This window comes from Lepeophtheirus salmonis, chromosome 14 (genome assembly GCF_016086655.4).
Source record: "Lepeophtheirus salmonis chromosome 14, UVic_Lsal_1.4, whole genome shotgun sequence".
NCBI classification, from domain to species: Eukaryota; Metazoa; Arthropoda; class Copepoda; order Siphonostomatoida; family Caligidae; genus Lepeophtheirus; species Lepeophtheirus salmonis.
Window position 1 is genome coordinate 17,857,968 of NC_052144.2, and position 18,539 is coordinate 17,876,506.

At 25.7% G+C, this 18,539-nt stretch overlaps 1 protein-coding gene across 6 annotated transcripts in view; it reads right to left on the reverse strand.

Annotated features, from left to right (window-relative positions):
- Positions 1-18,539, reverse strand: part of LOC121129813 (zwei Ig domain protein zig-8) — a 335,418-nt gene that overhangs the window by 233,317 nt on the left and 83,562 nt on the right. For 5 of the 6 annotated variants that reach the window (XR_011783558.1, XM_071893322.1, XM_071893323.1 and 2 more), the window contains 2 exons: positions 9,888-9,932; positions 2,643-2,722 (listed from right to left, as the gene is read on the reverse strand). The gene's annotated coding sequence lies outside the window, so the exon portion shown is untranslated. The remainder of the gene's footprint in view (positions 1-2,642; positions 2,723-9,887; positions 9,933-18,539) is intronic. The other variant, XM_071893324.1, reaches the window with a different exon arrangement.

Genomic DNA, 18,539 nt, shown 5'->3' on the forward strand with positions numbered 1-18,539 from the left:
AATCACCAAAAAAAAAATCGATCGTGGACCGATTCTTAACAATTATGTAGGTGAAAATAGTTTTTTTAAGACTCTAAATACATTTTACATATAATTACTTTTATTAAATTATTAAAAGTGAAAGAATAAAAAAAACAATATTGAGTCAAATAAAAATATGTTAAAAGTAAATTTACGAGAAAAAATAGTTGTAGAATAATGGAATATATATTTTTAGATACATAGTGACGAACACAGAATAGACCTACTAATAGTATAAACTTGGTTTTTCTCTCCAATAACCTTTTTAAAATCAATCAATCTCTGTCATTTCTACCCATTTTCAACTCCAATAAATGCTAAATTACTATTATTATTATTATGTTTAAAAAACATTATATATACGAGTATTAATCATTTCATAAATATTTTCCCTGTAGTATTCCATAATTACGTTCATATATAATATATACAGAGTGGTCCAGATAAATTGGGAAAGGCTTATAAACAAAAAACTTTTTTTATCCTCTGACAGGTAGATTTAATGAAATTCAATTATTCATAATGAGATCCCCCTCTCTTGATAACCGAACTACAAAGCGCTGAAAACTTTGGCATGCCGGGCAAACTAGTGCGGATCCAGCTTTGCCATTATAATGGTTCTGGTCTTGCACTTTTAATTTACATTCCCTGAATGGATAGATGGAGTCGCCCAAGGAATAAATTACAACTTACAATAATACAGTTTAGGGTCCCATAAGCTCAAAAAAGTGCAGAATGTCTTGGCCACAAAATATTGGAGTCCGGATTTTTTGGCTTCAAGTAGCCCGGACCAGAAATCATGCGATTTCCATCCCTAGGAAGGATCGAGCATGAGGCCTGTGACAAGTATCATTTGTCTGTGAAGATTTTGAAGAAGTCCATTACTCGTACTATAGCAAAGCTGGATCCGCACAGGTCACCCGTGCATGTCAATCCTTGCGGCGCCGTGGGGCCGAGGTTATCAAAAAATTCGAATTTTATTATAAATAATTCAATTTCCTTAAATGTAGCTTTCAAATAATAATAAATTAAAATTTTTACCCTATCTAGTTCGTTTGCTATAAGCCTTTTAAGATTTTTCCAATTTATCTAGACTACCCTGTATATATAAATATAAAGGACTTCCAAATGGAAATTCTTTATAATTCGTATTGTATAATTATGTTATATAATAAATGGTTAAACTATAAAATTCGTTCAGCCATTACTTACATACATACAAAGAAAATGGTCTATGTCTGGGTTATTCCATTTACACTCAATTTTTTTAGTATCCGTCATAAAATAAAATGTGGTATGTCAAATTACCTATCATTGGGACACTCAAAAATAAAATGTCATATCTATAACTTAATTCATTTTTAAGTTATCAGCATCTTTAAATAACAAATTTAACCAGACTTTGTCTTGAAAATACAAGCGTACTAACAACTTCACCGATCATACTACTAATATAATTAGTGTAATAAAAAGAGTCAATTATTTTTAATGGATTATGTTTATTTATTTTCCATTCATTATATTTATATATTTTTTTGGTTTAATTGACCCCTTCCAATGCGTGGTACGAGTATGTCATCAAAATGACCAGACTGGAATAATCGAAAAATGTAAATTGCACATGATTTGGCACTTACAATATCAGTACCATAAATACTATCCATATTTTCATCCGCCATTTTCGTCTTGATCGCAGAAAAACTGTAAATATGTGCGCAAACAATCGCAAAAACTCTTTAACAAGTTTTTTTCAGTGAAAATTTTTATATTTTTAACACTATCTAGCGTAAAGCCATCAAATTTATACACTTTTATTCAGATTCTTTAAAATCAAAGAATATTAAATTGAATTATTTTAAATAATTCAATTTTAGCTCTATTAAGGAATGACAAATACAGATTTTGTTAATAAATATGTGTTCATTTTGTGTACGTCTATAAATTTTCTTCATTTTATAAAATAAAAATAGATTTTTTCAGTCTCTGTAGATGAATTCCATTCTTGAGTCAACATTTACTTATATATTACAAGGATGCAACTCCTCATCGAGCAATAATTCGGTAATTTTCAATCTAAAAATTATTTATTTTGCATATAAAAAATCTTATATTATTTTTATATAATATCTTAGGAGAGAAAATCCTCTCGAAATAGAACAAACAAACATTTGTTGCCAGGGGGGTTAATGTGCAAATGATTATTGTAATAAATAAATAAATGTCATTTTGAGTAATTCAAAAGTACATTCAACTCTATAATTATTATACATATAAGATTTATTAATATTGAAGGTTATTCGATTATTATACAACTATTTTTCAGTTGTAATCACTCATAACTTATTATTATAGATTATGATAAATGCATCATTTGTAGATTTAGTTAATTTTCTGATGTGAGTTTGATGATGACAGTAATAAAATTAAAAATTGCTGCAAAACAATTAATTATAATTTAGTGAGAAAAGTTAGGCTTATAATTAATTAAGATTGATTTAAAAATAGATTTAATGAATTTGCACAAATGTAGATTTTAACTCTTTTTTGGTTCAGGAAATTGTTTATGTAGAAACAAAGCGATGCAAGGCTACACTGAATTATATTGGTAGATCATGACTTACGTATATCTATGATGATAGCAGGGGTGCTGTGGTCGAAATTCCTTTAACTTAGACTTAGAAAAAACAAGATTTTGAGGAGCCTAGATAAAGAAAAACAGAAAAAAATTAATATAAATTATTTTGTATTGTTTGTGATTACAAGACCAAGAGTTATAAATAAATGAGTCTATAGGAAGATAAGATCAAATCTTTATTAAAAAAAGGATAAAATTATCTACAATCGTCTCACTAACAGAAGGTTCAGTGTTAGGAGCCTTCATCATAATGAAGGCTCCTCTCGAGGAAAGTTTATCGGGATTTATATATTAACATTGAAGAGAACCAATATTCGGAAAATGATTTTTGAGAAAAAATAATTGTGATTCATCATGTATTTCATTTCTTTTTTATTCTAAAAAAATATTTATTGTCCATGTTGATTATTCTCAAAAAAAATAATTTACTTAAAATGAACAAAAAGATAACAAAATTTGTAGTTTATATTATTGAAAAGCATTAGGAATTTGAATTTAAATATAATACTTAACATATTTAGCAACAATTTTAAAAAGTTGTTTGCTAAGTTTGTTTGAATAAGGAATTGTTTAGATATGCAATATTTGTTCTGTTTGTTCGTTGATTTTAATTTTGAATTGTGGAAAACTCAAAAACAAGTCAATAACAATACCATAATTTATTAATTAGCATAACAAATAATTTTTTTCTATAATAACGATTAAAAAAAAATAGGTAATGAAAGACGATTAATTTGTATCTTTTTCCACATATTAATTATGTCAAATTATTTATCAAACTACGTTTAGAACAAATTGTAAATTATTTTGATATACGTCAAAAAGCCTATGATTTATTTGGTTACGAGTGGTAGTAAACCGTCATTGCTCCAAGTTATAAGGTGTCGACAAACAGACACATTGTGCTGTAATAATATAAAAGAAAACTTCCCAATAAACCCTCGGTGTTACTTTCCTTTTTTCATGAGCATACTAATACTTTCCAAAATAAAATAATAATATAACATTTTGAGAAAAAAAATGTTATTTGATGAGCCAGGGAGTACTTAAGCCCTTCCTACACATCATCTAAAGTCCCATTTATTTTTTGAAATTTTATATAAAGTACTTCTTCTTTTTTTATAATTGAGTTGCAAAATTTCATTTTTCTTTACTCCCACCGTTTCATATTCAACTCTTATCATATACTTTACATGAATGTACAGGGTGGACCAGGTAAGTTTGGAATAACTTTAATAGAGAATTTTGAGACTTGCAGAGATTATTTGAAAAAAAATAATAATCAAAGCTAAATATGTTAACTGTCGAATTTATTAAAAGTTTCCGCACAGGAGATAATTTTCTTCTTCAAATATCCAAAATCTACAGTCAATGACATGATTAACGCCTTTGATGAAGAGAGAAATACTAAGAGAGCAGCTCATTTAACAATATCTGATAAAATAATGACTAACAAGTTCATAACTGGCTTAAAACGATCAATTGTACTCATCCAGACTCGCTAATTGCTAATTTGCCAAGGACCGCAAAGGGATCATCAAAAATAACATCAGGAATGCCCTGGGTTACTTGTTTAAGGTCAACCCCTCAAAGCATATGCTAACAGAGCAGAATAAGGCAGACATAATGAGCAAAGGCTAGATTCTTATTAACCAAATGAAGAGCAAAGGTGGTTTCGTGCATTGTTTTTTCAGATGATAAAATCTTAATTATTGACATCAAGCATGACCGTTAAAATGATACATGGAGCTGTCAGGACCCTCACGAGGTCTAACCAGTCATGAAAATGAAAAAAAATCGGCTTCTGTTATTATCCTGGGGGTCATCAACACGGAGAAACATGTCATGCTCTCCCCCTTCCCTCCCCCGGACTGGAAGATCCAGCCAGACTCAGCATCGGCTCATAAAGCTAAGATTGTCCAAGAGTTAGTAGGTAAAAATGTGACGGATTTTTAACCCCATTCTATTGGCCAGCCTGGACCTCAATCACTGTGATTATTACTTGTAGTACTGGGGGAAAAGGATCACTTGCAGGAACAATCATCGTCAAGAAAATGAAGGCCCTGGATCCGTACGAGGTAGCAAGAGCATGCCAGGCATTCAGACGCTGTATACAGGTCTTGATCGAGAACGAAAGATTTCATGCTAAATAATTATTTAAAATTTAATGTGGCTTTCAAATGAATAAAAATAATCTTTTTATCTTTTATACAAGTCTAATAATTAGCCGATAAAGTTACGCAGGATTTACTCTGTCCATCTTGTAGGTATGTAAATTATGATAGACATTAGAGGACAATATTAAAGAGTGCTCCCTAAACATTATAATCCTTTTTTTTTTTTTTCTTATTATGCATAGGTACATCATGGAGCACTGTTTAAATGTAACCTTTTATAATGCTCAATTCTACATGCACAACGCCTCTGAGACTTCATTAATATGGCTTCAATATTATTCCTTAGATCAAAAATATATATATTATTTAAATCAGGGACAACTATATACCTTGTACAATGCATTCTGTTTACAGACTCGATGCCACATACAAAACGTATGCAAAACTTCATTAGTAAGACTACAATGTTATTTCTTATAGCAAAAAGGCCAAACATAGATACATACACACAGATAAACTTTGCTTTATTAATTTAGATATTGTGACTAAATAGGAAAAGTTGCGCCATATATATACAATGATTTTTATTGATTATTACTTGCATCAATAATACAATACAGCAAACCTAAATGTATAATTTATGAAATATTTGTTCAGAAAAAAAAAAAAAAAAAAAATCATGACTTTAAAAAACAAATAACTATATTTCAAGGATAAAACAGTAATAATGACTGTTATTTGTCACACTTATACATAACAGAATAATAATACCCATAATTTGTTGTTTCATACTCTAAGTTGCTCATAATAAATAAACAAATAATAACACGCAACTTTCCAAGGATTTAAATATTATTGTATAGCAATAGCTTTTATATCTTTTTAATATCATATATTTGCATCTGCGCATATATTTTTGTTCCTATTTTAATATAATAATTGTTTAAAAATTTGTAAATAACAATATATTTATACAAAAATATTAATGTAATTCAATTTGTTTAATATACACATTAAACGAAAGTTGTTTATAGTTATGAAAGCAATTTAGCTATTAAAACAGCTTTTTGATATAAAAAACAAATTTGTATACAAAATCAGACAAAATTTATTTGTAACAAGTTTCCTTTGAAGTGGAATTTTTTCTTACTACCAATGTATTTATGATATAAAATACATTTTAATATAAAATTCGAATTCAATTTATGTTAATTTGTGTTTAATGTCTACTAAATAATTGTTGCTTTAATACTTAAATTATATACAGCAATATTGCTGAACTGAAGGGATATTCAAATCCTGTTCTAAAAATGTTTTTTATGAATATTTGTCAATGTTAGATAAAAGAATGAAAAATTGATTTTTTTAAATTAAAAAATCATTATATGGAAGGGACTGGATCTAAAAAAATATTAAAAACCACTCTTATAAAGTATCTTCATTTAATGTCATCATTCTTAAAGTCGGTCATCTTAATTTTATAAACAACCATATTTGATAAAACTCTAAATCTCTCTTTTTACAGTAGAGCTGATGTTTTTTTTCTCTCTAGTTATTAAAGTTAGTTCTTTTTTTTAAAACTTTGTCTATTTTTTGAATAACTTTGTATTTTTTTCTCCAACATGGTGTCTCTTTTTGGTTTTTATGTAATCTGTGATGTCAGTAAAAACGTATATTTATTTTAATATATAATATGTATCAACTATAATTGAAACAGGTAACAGTTATAGGCTTGAAGATCCAAATTCTTACCTCAATTACCACAATATAAATTTTATTTAACTATTAACTACATACATAACTATTTTTGGATATACCAGCTTTCTATAACCATTGAAAGGAATTACTTACCAATAAATAAAAAAATCTCGTAAAACCTTTCAATGACTCATCTCTTTACATTCTTAAAAGGATGTAGGCATTATTAATGAATCTAAGTTATATTTTGATATTTACACTCTAGAAGCAATATTAAATCAATAATCTTTTCACTCAAATAAATAAAAAATGATTACGGTAAATTAGTGCTAATTTTCAAAACATTAAAATACCAAAGCATTTTTTGCATAAAAGTTACCAAAAAATGTCTTATTGTGAATTTTTACGTAATTAACAACATCATTTATAATGTATATTTCCTACAAAAAGAAGGGAGAGCCCTAAAACCCGCTAATAGATGGTTAATTCTTTACAAATGTTGATTTATTATGCATATACTAACAACAAAATATTCAAATCTTTACAAGAGATAATTCGAGTACAACAAACCATCGTTTATAACATTACAAAGTGGAAAAGTAGTATAAATTTGATGAAGTCCATATTCCATTTTCATTTAAGGGAGATACCATTGGGCAGTATTCAAATAATAATCACATTTTATTTTTTAACTTCATATATGTATACATATAGGCCAAAATATTAGTCATATTTGAGTCAACGATAGGCTTTGTATTCAAATTTGTGAGATGAGCTAAGAAATCCAATATTTTCAACAAAGGTTAAGAACATTTATTTGATTTAAAATACTTAGATTGACTCCGATATTCCCTTTCAAATAAAATCAAACAATTTCTTATTCTTTTATTGTGAGGATGACATTTGGCTACATTTATAAAAATAAAAAGTGGATGATAGTCGTTATAACATAAATGTAATCCATATTCAATTTTATGAAAAATCAGTTTATCTAGTTTTGGTGTTGACAGGCCATATATCCATTTTCAAAAAATAGCATTTATTTAAATTATAGCACGGTAAAACTACAAAAATAACATTTAAAGAGCAGAACAACGCACTAAGACAATCCCTAAAAATATAACACACAAAAAATTATCAAACGGCCCGAAAAAGTGGCTCTTTTTTTTTAATCCTTCCGTGCAAAAATTGTTTATATACATAATTATAAGTTTACGTACTTATGTATACTAAAGTTTGCTAAACTATCATTTAAAAGGGGTATAACAATATATAAGGATATGAACAGATGCTATATATGACTTATTTTCTAAAGCTAATTATATCTTTATTTGGAAAAATAATATTACATATTATGCTTTTAAAAACACTGGATTAATTCATAAAAAAATATGTATAAGGAATACTATATTCATAATATTAGTGTAGATATACATACAATAAGAATCGACCATGAATGGTTTATCAAACACTTTTATTCCTTTTTTTTTTTTCCAAAAAGATGTAATCACAAAATTTACAATACAATTGTTTAACATCATAACAATGATTAAATACAAATATGAAGTTGGTGTCAATTTTTCTTATGAGATATTAGATAAAAACTTGATTTAAAAAGCAAAGTAATTTATTATGGGAGCAATATTTTTGTAATAATGTATTTTATAATTTTTTGGTAGCAAGAATATAATCGTTTGAAAACTGATTAGTTCACTATAGATTAATATAACATTTTTCAAACCTCATAATCACACATTGAGGAGAAATCTGAATTATTTTAACGTCTTGTATAAAATGATTATTTTTTAATTTATATATTAATATGTGTTGCTTTTTTCACAAATGTTTTGCATATTTAATACAATGAAGTTTAATGGAATTTAAAAAAAATAAGTTTTGTAGAACTACGCATAATTTTCCGTTAATATTGTTTATGCTATCCTTAAAATATTATAAATTTGTAAAATATTATTTTTTTATCGAAATCGTTCCCAAAACATTGAAAGCTATAAAATTCTTTTTTTTCTGTCCAATTTTGAGAAAATCTATATTTTATGTCGAATATTCCATTTGGTTATTGGTTCAATTTTTTTTTAAATGTTTGAGCTGCAACAAATTGGCAACAACTCAAAGTTAAAATATTTTAACAAAAGTTTTGTAAACTACTACACATAATCTGCCATAAATATTATTTATGTTATTCGTCAAAAATTTCTTTTTCTTATTAAAAAAAAACAAAACTATGATGAGACTGCAAGTGTATCGATTTCCGTACAATTTTCAAATTAGTCAACAAACAAAAAATTGTTTTAGTATCTAACTTTAACTCATTTTATATAAATGTTAATATTATATTTTTAATAACATTATTTTCATTTTTCACACTTTATTTTTTAATTTTTATCTCCATTCTTGGCAATGGACCAATCAATTTCAAATGTATTTCTTCTCCTCTTCAAAGTTCCTTCAAAATTTGTTCTTAAAATTATATGCATTATTGATGATATTTTGAAATAGACAATTTTTTATTTTATTTAATTTTTTTTAAATATATTCACCACTTTACAATTGACCGATATTTAATTAATTTTTAGGCTATTAATTATGAAAAGCTCAATAATTATTTGTATATTTAGATGGCTTTCAGAAATTTGGATTTGACTCCAAAAATTTGTTAGGATTTTTGATTTCTTTGTTTTTTAATGAGAGTCATAATTTTTTTATATCTGAACATTTACAAAATACATAAATTAGAAGCTGAAATTTTGTTCCAATTGAATAATTCCTCGAGTTTGTGATATATTTTTATAGTCTATATGACAAAAAAGTTTTGAATCCAAACATCTCTAGAGATATTGTGTTATTTGAGTGAGAAATATTTTTCAATGATCCTTTTATTGTTCAGACCCTTTATAAATATGTGAACGGCTCAAGTAGTCACTCCAGTCATCTACAAAAGTCTCCTTGTTTGTAATTATGAATAGTTTTTAGTTTTTGTTTTTTTAAACTATGGGAAAATTCTTTCTCTTTTTTAGGTAAATATCACCTTCATCACAAGTTCAGTAATTAGTCAAAATATACTAAGAGCTGAGTATTCAAATAGATATCATTTATTGAAATGTAAAGATTTTACTTTCATAACCATGTTTATAATTAGCTTACACACAAATAAGTCCAACATCTTGAATTTTACATAGATTATACACTCTAGTTTTCTTAATTTACAACTCAAAATCGATTTTTAAACTATTGCAAATATTTTTGACTAGCAATAGCATGCATAAATACGTTAAAAGTTAAATTTTGGAGAGCCAAGCCACCTTCAGAGAATTGAGCCAAATAAACAAAAAGTGATGCAATTCTACTCCATCTCCCCTATTTAAATTTAAGTAATATATTTAGTTGTTGATTTTTACCTTTTAATACAATCCAACGTGTAAGTAGATGTAGAGATTCACTTCCTGAAAATATAAAGAAAAAATGATTCTTGTTTATTTCACTTAACTTATTAATAAATGATTTTTAATCGATAATCAAATACCTGAAATAAAGTAGCATATAAGTACAATATTTTTGATTTATTATTTTTGTTTACAAGGCATAAATTTCATTAGTGACGTTTTAGCAACTAGTCATTCAATATTTAACATAATTATATTAGTTCAAGAATATAAATTTGTTATTCTAATACTAATAATTTGGATTGTCATCCATAAAAAGTATGTAATTCAATCAATTTTCTTGGAAATATTGACGGCAAAAGTGATAATTAGGTTATTATCAGTCATATTTAGATTAGTTACAAACACTATGGACTTCATTGACAAATATGCAATGACATTTTTGTAAAACTAATATTACAAAAAAGTGTTCATCAATATTAAATAAACTTAAGTAATAGATTAAATACTTTTACTTAAACACTATTATATTTATGTAATTTTAACAAAGTTTCCCTGTTGATTGGAAAGCTTATTACGTATATATTTTTATGAATAATGGAACTTTAGATTTATGAAGAAAAAAATAACTTTCATGACTAAGTGAGTGTAAAATATCCTTTTAAAATTTATGTAAGGCTATAGTAGGTTTACCCGGCGTTGGGACATAAAGAAATTAAAATTAATTCTGAATTATTGTCGTTGGTATGTATCTTTGAACAATCTTTTTTAAAGGAGATTTTAAGTTTTAAAGAAGAAAAAGTATTCAAGTTGAACAGTCGTTTGCTCATCCTTCATATTATTGTCAAAAATCCTTTTTCTTATTCCTTTTTGCTTTTTTTTTCTTCTCCTCTAAACCCTATAATCTCTTTTGAAAAACATGCATACATGAAATACATACTAACAGGCAGCAAAAGTAATTCTTAAACTTTTAAGGTGTTTTTTGTTTTATATGAAATAGTCATTTATTTGTCAAAAAATGTTATTTCAAGGTGACCATGGCATTCAACAAAATATATTTATTGGTTTGCCCGTGATCCCAGGACATACACAAAGACATTTACATTTAATATTATAAATTTAGTAGGTTATTTTCAAAATTTAACTGTATCTAAACTATTTTATTATTCCTACTTGCTTCTTTTTTAATCCTAACACAGTACTTCATTGGCCTAGTGTTATGTCAATGCAAACATTAAAATGGATGTATTTAGTAATCAAAATCTTGTTTTGCCAAACTAATTGTTACTTATGATACTAAAAACATTGGTGAACAAATTAGAAACTTCTCCGCAAGTGTGCATTCAAAATACATGCCACCACATAGAGCGAAGGAGGGATCCGGTGAATACCACGTCTATTCTCGTAGCAAGGGAAGAAGATAAGTCTAAAAAGCTTCTATAAATACTAAGATAGCATCAATGAAGTTTTAGGGCATATTGAATAAAAGTAATAGTTAAATAATTTCTGAAGGAACGTCATAAGATGAAATATAGAACAAATTTTTTTAATGGTCATATTAAGACCATATCTTCATCCAAAAAAAAAAGGTCAATATAATTTCTAAAAAATATTATTTATACAAATTTCAACATGTGCAACAACATGATTATTAATTGATTTCCTTATATTTATAAATTGTGAACAATGAGAGTTTAACCGCCAATTTATTTAGAATTATAATTCATAAACCTGCTCTAATTTATTGGAATTAATTGTGGTGAAGGATTTGTTTCATTGGAACAAAAATAATAAATATTTCTACTTTCATTATTCGAAATAGCACAACAAATGGAAACCATGACAACATACTATTATCTAATAATAATTTATGGTTAAAGAACTTTTCAGTTCTTACTAAATATTTAATATTTTATTTCTTTTTACCAAACTAATATTGTAATGCATAGGGAAAATAGGAATATCAAAATTTCAATAACCTAAATCGGGGAAACTTCTATTATTTATAGGACGCAAAAATTATATATATATATACATATTCTATCATCTAAGGTTGTTTTCTAAAATAGAATAAAAAAATATTTATGAATTGTGAACAATTCTATTTTAAAAATCATTTAATTGTTGGTAAATACAAAGATCTACATATGCAAATTGATATAGCTTTATATGTGATAATATATTTCTACCGATTCATTTATACAATAATATATATCTATTTAAAAATTTTTGCTTTTAAAGTGTGCACAATGTTATCTCTATTGTATATCAAAAAAAAATCACCTAAAAAAGAGAAATAAAATGAAATACCCCCAAATTATTTGGAAAAGAAACTGAAACATCGACAAGTGACATACAATACGTTTTATATTTTTGTATTATCTAGGTAACGTCGTAATGAATTATTGAACTAACAAAAAAGGGGCCGAAAGAATAATAATATGGACAAATACATAAAGACCCACGAAACTTCTTAATAAATTACTTGATAAATTTATCATGGATTTAAAAAAAATTGTTTATTTTTTCGTGAAAAAGTAAAGTTTATGAGTCTAGTTTTAATATTTAATGTTCTATACTAAAAAAAAGATTTGAAAATAGTAAATTAAATCCTATTAAAAAGATGATTTTCATATTCACTCATTAGTACAATCTTTTAAAAAAAATATTTTTACCTAAAAAGAGATAATAAATTAAAAACGATCTGAGTGTTTGCTATCTGGAATAGCTTGTAAGAATGGTCATAATAAGATTTTGGATATCAATACTAGGTGATAAATACTTTTCTTAGAGTAACTACCTTATCCTATCAACGAGCGAGGACGTTTTACAAAACTCACTATTTGGAGTTACCTTTTATAAGGACACAGTAATTACATTTTTTATTTGTTGAAAACAAACCAGACTCTAGTGTAAATCTTGGGATTATTTTAAATGCATCTTGATTTATTTGTAGGTTTGAAAAGAGTTCTCAGAAAATATCCTTATTAGATTGTCAGCATATCTTAAGCATTTTCAACTGACACGATGTAAAATCTTTCCAGCTGCAAACTCCCCTTAAATGACACAAGTATTTGCCTTGACGAACTCCTATTAAATGAGAAGAATATTTGCTTAGCCTACCATACTTAATGAGGGGCATCGACTTTGCATGGTCGACTCCGACCATTTCGACGATAAAACGCCACTTTGAAAAAAAAGTTTGAATTATGTACGATAACGAGTAAAGAGCCATGGGTAAATCAATCACCATAATTAATACATTGTTTATTGACTCTAATGGCTATGAAGTGTTAAAAAAATAATATTCATAAGTGGGGACTTGACAAAAACCCTATTAATACCATTGGTGAGCACATACAAGATATCTTATATAATGAGTTTTTGTAGAATTAATGGTCAAATATTGTGGATATGCTTAGGATTTTTATGTTTTTGCCTATATAAAAGGCTAACTCTTTAGTTTGACAAATAATTTGAGATGTATTCCAAATCAATAATTTTTTCATAAAATTTCAGTAAAATAGAAGCAAGAAGAAATATAAAATTTTATAACATTCAAATGTAAATTTTCTTTCCCACTCAATACCTTTATACATATATATAATATCTGAAGTAATGAAATCTTGAAAATTAATTAGTTTTTACTTAAAAACTTAAAAAAATTAAACATACTTTATTTGAACATCAATTGATTAAATCAACAAACTCATAAAATGTATGTACAAAAATTAAAAGTTTAAAAAAAAATCTAAAGTGGAAATCTGATGATGTTATAAGTTTGAGAATTAATGAATAATTTTATGAAAACTACAGAGTAAGTATCTAACTATATATATGTTTTCAAAATTAGATGCTACATTCAAAAAATAATTTTGTTTATTATGAGAGATCTGCAAATCCTGATAAAATTGGTAACTAAGATACTAAAATTGGTCTTATGAGATGCATTAAAAACTTATAGTTTAATTTAATTTAAGTACAATTTGTATATATAACTTTAAATTTTTGACTATAGTTAATTTTGACAAAATGTATTACTTAATAAAAGAGTCTTTCCTTGTTATTGTTACTTGGCTATATGATTTGTCAATATTTAAACAGGCTGAAATTATTTTTTGAACATCGATCAATACACTAAAATGGTAAATTAATTTATTTTCTTTAAATTATATTAACGAATGGTTTTTATTTGTTTGGCAAAGTTCCGGATTTTGTACCGCTTTATTACGAGTTACTGCATTCGACATACATTGCTAAACATAGAAATAGATTGCTATTGATTACAAACCACGACTTTTAAGCCCTAAATTTTAAATAAGGAGTATCACAAAACAGCTCAAAACCTTACAAATGATAACCCATACCTATAATTAATATTTTTCTGATATAAATATATATATTAAAGACATATTGACCTTAAAATATTATATGATTCTTACTTATAAATTACATTTGCTAGACAAAAATCATTTTTTCTCAATTTATTTTATATGCCAACCTGTTTTGATGTTGACACGTTGCATGTATACATATAAATATTTAGAAAAATAACCATTCTTATGCATTAACCAAAGAAAGATGAAATTTAAACAGGGATAATTATTTATTTGTTTCCTAGAAAGTCCCATAAATTACTATATCCTTTTTTTTATTTATTCTTGTTTTGACAATCCTTAAATAAATAGCTCAATGTTTAAAGGCCTATTATCTTTATAAAAAAATAAAGCAGAGAATGGTTTTAAAATATGCTTTGTACTACTTCAAAATTTATATTGCTTAGAGTTTTTATTAAACAAATCTTATCATTGCATTTGAGCAGGCGCTCAAAGCTCGTTGTTAAACAACGTGCAGTTATAATATTTTGCTCCAAAATGATTTATCAATTTGCATTTTTTTGTAGAAAAAATCAAATACATAAAAATATGGAAGTTATTATCAAATTTTACCATCACAAAGAATCATGTTTTAACTCTTTAATTTATTGCTGGCGTATGTATAGATACATTTAATAAATGTTACAATCATGTTATTTGGATTTGCAAATGGTGTTTAGGAAAAGGTTTTTTTTTAAATCAAACAAATCGAAAGAGATTGTGCAAAATCTAATGTAACTATAATTTGATAATGAATCAAACAATATGCCTTTTCATAACATGAAAATGAGTAAATTAAATTTTAACCCAATTTTTCGGATGCAAATATATTTTAAGCATTCTGGAAAAACAAAATACAGCCTATGAATATGATTTTTTTTTCTTCAAAATGAAAAATAAGGATGATATTCTTATGTATCACTTGACAAAATGAACTTTGATGAAACTTTTGAAATTCAACAACATGACTTTAAAATTGAAACTTCTAAATCCCTTTAAAAATAGAGAATGTCGTTATAAAAAGTCATTTTCAAATAGCTATAGAGGTCAAAAAACGTCCTTTGAAGACTGAAACTTTACAAACATAACTTTTCTTATTAAAATACAAAAGACGATCACATTAACAAAGTCACCCTCAAAATTAGACACCCTAGTACACACGATAAAATAAAAATTTAGAAGAACTTGATCTTTTTTGTAACCTTTGATATGACCTTAAATAATACTTTATAAATTTAAATCGTTATATAACTAAGTCTTTAAGCCTAAAAAAGGCTTTAATGATCTCGATATTAGCGAGTTTCTTCTTATTACTTTGAAAATTAACTAAAAAAATGGGTAAAAAAGTAATTTTGGGGGTTGAAGGGGGTTTAGCCGATATTTTCTTCTTTTTTTTTGAGTACTTAAAAGATCCTTTTGTATCCAAAAATTGGGCAAAAATTGAATTTGATTTTAACATTTATGGAACGATAAAAAACTAATAATATGGATTATTGGTGTCATATCTCTTTTACATATGTTTATGTAAAGATATTGAAACCTTATCAAAAAGATTTAACTAATAACACATTTGCATGTATGTCAATTCAGAGTAATTTCAAATATTTAATAAACAATTTAAATTAAACTAAATAAATAATTGAGTTTGCACATAATTTAACTATTGTCATGATTTATACTATGGTGAATATTAAAAATTTCACAATAGAAGATATAAGAAGTTCAGGAGAATTAATGGTTTCATGAAGATATATTGAGTATTTTTTGTAAATATATTTTTGTTGTTCCACATTAAAATGGTAATAATAATCAGATCCATAAATAAATAAAACTAGTAATTGAAAAAATATGTATATATTTGAATAAGACATCTTTGTAAAAAAAAAGAAGTGACGTAATTTTTAGGTTATTGATATGCATATCCAATATTTTTGATTAAACTCTCAGTAGAAATAATTTCAACACTTTAGCAGATTATTGATAAACACTAATAATTCTAAGCTGCTATGTACGTAGGATTAATATTTTAAATGAAACAATAATGGAAAAACAGAGTAAAATTATAACATTCTATAGCATCGATTTCTTGAATTAAATATCCACAGGACGTAAAATATTATGATCTTTCCAATTTGAACAATTTTCATACTCATAATAAAGAGATTTTATAACTAAAGATATTAAAGAAATACTAAATGAGAGTTTTAGAAGGATTGGCTGCATGACAATGTTCTTTAATAAAAAAATTATATTTTTGATCGCAAGCCCTCTTTTTTTAAAAATGGAGTCACAACTGTTGCTATAAATTGAATTAATGGTATATCAACTAATTAAATAATGATATGAAAATATTAATGGAAGGATTAAAAAATTTGAGAAAAGTGTTTCTCAAATTCTAATATGTGAAATTATCTTCAAAGGTACACTAAGGCTTGAATAGAAGACAAATTCTTTATTAAAAAAGTCTTAAAAAATATGTTTTTTATGAATGATGAAAAAATATGTTTTTTTATAAGAAAGATAATACAAAGTTATTTTAATATTCGGAAATATTGATTTTAGAATTTTTGTGAAATTTTAGAAGTTTGTGAAACACTAAAATATAATATACGCAATAATATTTTATTGAAAAACTTTATTGAATTTTTCCATGAAATATTATTCATTTTAGTCCAAAATATTACATATATTAAAAATTAAAACAAAAAAATTGTATTACTTCTTTATGACTAAATCTATGCTTATTTAAAGTATCAGATTCTTCCTCTTCCATTTTTTATTTTGTGGCCTCAATTTTCTTGCATATGTATTTATAATTACATGATTTTAAAAAGGTTTCCTTTAATTAATTTAAAATTAAAAAGGTTTCACGAATATTCAATGATACTCTATACCTTGTCAAACATGATAATTACGTAACAAATATTTATATATTATACTTTTGAAGAAAAAAAAAACTGTTAAATATTTGATAAGCTAATTATAAATTAGTATAATCTTTTATTAACATATCCATTTTAAAGGAAAAGGTAGTTATTTAAAGAGTAATTTGCAATTAACTAACTATGTTTGTTCATTGGTATGTATTTGTGTCATATAAATAAATCAAATTTGCAAAATTATATATTAAGGAAGAAACAAGGATAATAAAAATTTTGAGCAAAGAGTAACAAAAGGAGAAAATGTAATTTTTTTTCTTTCTACTTTTACATCATAAAAATATTCAATTACTAATTTCGGTGGTCATTCATTTCCATCTGACTCTTTTCAGCAGGGCTCCTTAGAGTGCAGTTTTTTCAGCACAGTCTTTTTTTGTGTTGTTTTATTCGTCCAGTTTCAAAATATTTCCTTTATTTCTATTCATTTTTATGTCTAAATGAATACATTATTGATAAAATAAACCATAGCTTCAACCATTTCACAATACATGTTTTTTTATTTAGTCCAAATATTTATTTTATTGCAATTATATGTGGAATAATATCAGTATGATCATTAATGAACGTATTAGAATTGTATTCCAGGCGTCAAAGAAAAATAAACAAGCAAAGTTGGAGTGAATGACAATTTTTGCCTAAAATATAGGATTGTTATGAATTATTATATTTTGATTAGATCGAAATTACTAGAATTTTAGATGCAAATATACTTAACCCTCATATAGTGAACATCATTTTTATAACGCGGATAGTGAACTGGGGGAAAAAGACAATTTAACCATAAGACGTACTTTATTACATTATAAACTATTGAACAATTATAATAGTTATGTAATTTAAATTTTAAATAATTTTTATTTATTTTTCCATTTTGATCTCATAAATATCAATTGAAATGCTTAAAATAAATTTATTTTATATAATCTTAATGACTTGTGATTATGGTTTCAACAAGATATACATCATTTTGATGAGGTAGCGTGTATTGTATAAAATTATAACTACAATATTACAATTTTTGTAGCTATAAGTACAAATCATACACTAAAATAATAAGGATCCAAAGTATCAAAAGGAAATAAAAGTAGTAACCTTTTATCAGAAACCGTTAATTAAATTTACTAAACCTCGACTAATAATTACTAAATATATGAGCAAACTTTACTCAAAGCATTATCTAGATCACTAATGTATTTCATATAATCTGATTTAATGTTTTAGGAGCAACGGAAAAATAGCTGGGATATCATATAGATTCATAGGAATTAAAAGCCTCTTATAAATTTATATTTATATCAAAAGAACCCTGCTGAAAAGATTCGCGCCAAGTTTTATGTGCATGACAAATTACA